General features: G+C 50.8%; 1 protein-coding gene across 1 annotated transcript in view; it reads right to left on the bottom strand.

The window, feature by feature from the left end:
* Window positions 1-973, bottom strand: part of LOC107744515 (zinc finger protein ZIC 1-like) — an 8,469-nt gene that overhangs the window by 5,796 nt on the left and 1,700 nt on the right. The window lies entirely within an intron of this gene.

The raw sequence follows: 973 nt of genomic DNA, 5'->3' as shown, positions 1-973 counted from the left end.
GACTGCCCGTACGGGTGCGTTCGTGAGAGAAGATCTCCTGGAAGACCCAACATCATTTGGCTGCTGAGATCTCTGGTTGCGTCTGACGAGCCATGGGCCTGCTCTTGATACGTGTTGAAGAACGCGTGGCTCCTGCCATCCCTATAGCTGTGGAGGTCACGGTACCTTCCAATATTGCCGTGTTGGTTAGGTCTCGGAGCCAGCTGATCAGTTACTGGTGGCATGCCTGCTGCTGACAGATTTGTCCCAATGATAATGCCCCTAGGACTGGGTTCTAAGCGATGACTGGTGTATCCAGTGTCTGGAAAATGGGTAACCGAGTGGTCAACAAATGCACTGGCCCTCGTCTCGCGGTAGTCTCGCAAATTTTGCGAGGGGCAGAGTTTTAAGGAACTGCCAGTGGGGTGCCCCATGTGCTCTTCTGCCAAAGGTGGCAGCACCACGCTGGGTTCAGTATTGCACTCCCCAGGGTTGACGCAAGAAAGAGGGCAGCCACTAAACCGCGACAGGCTTGTCATGTTTTGTTGCAAGCTTGGCTGAGGGCTTGGCAAATCAACCAACCTCTAACGTTTACGATTTACCTACAAAACTCTTCCCCATTTCCCCCGCTGTATCATCTGCATGTGCAGTTATTGCCTGTAAACCTCTCAGACGCAGGAATAGGACCCAAGTTCGTTAAGATTGGTGTGAGTCCCATGCCGTTCACTTTGCCCTCTTGATTTGTGGCAATAACCGTGGTAGTAAAATGCTCCGAACCAGGCCATACTGCAATATAAAAGCACAGCAGGCAAACCAGCTTTTAAAAAACGGTGCTTTGGGATTGGTCGGAATGCGCGATGATTGACAGTCCCTGGATTTGTTTTAAAAGGGACACGCAGGCGTTCACCACACGACTCCGTTTTCAAATATCTCAGTGAAAATGCTTTGATATGTGCCGCTAGCGCACTGCCAGATATTGGCTGTTCTGTGACTT

The sequence above is a fragment of the Sinocyclocheilus rhinocerous genome, unplaced genomic scaffold, assembly GCF_001515625.1.
Source record: "Sinocyclocheilus rhinocerous isolate Xijiao unplaced genomic scaffold, SAMN03320098_v1.1 scaffold557, whole genome shotgun sequence".
In the NCBI taxonomy this organism is placed as follows: Eukaryota; Metazoa; Chordata; class Actinopteri; order Cypriniformes; family Cyprinidae; genus Sinocyclocheilus; species Sinocyclocheilus rhinocerous.
This window is presented reverse-complemented; position numbering and strand designations above follow the sequence as displayed.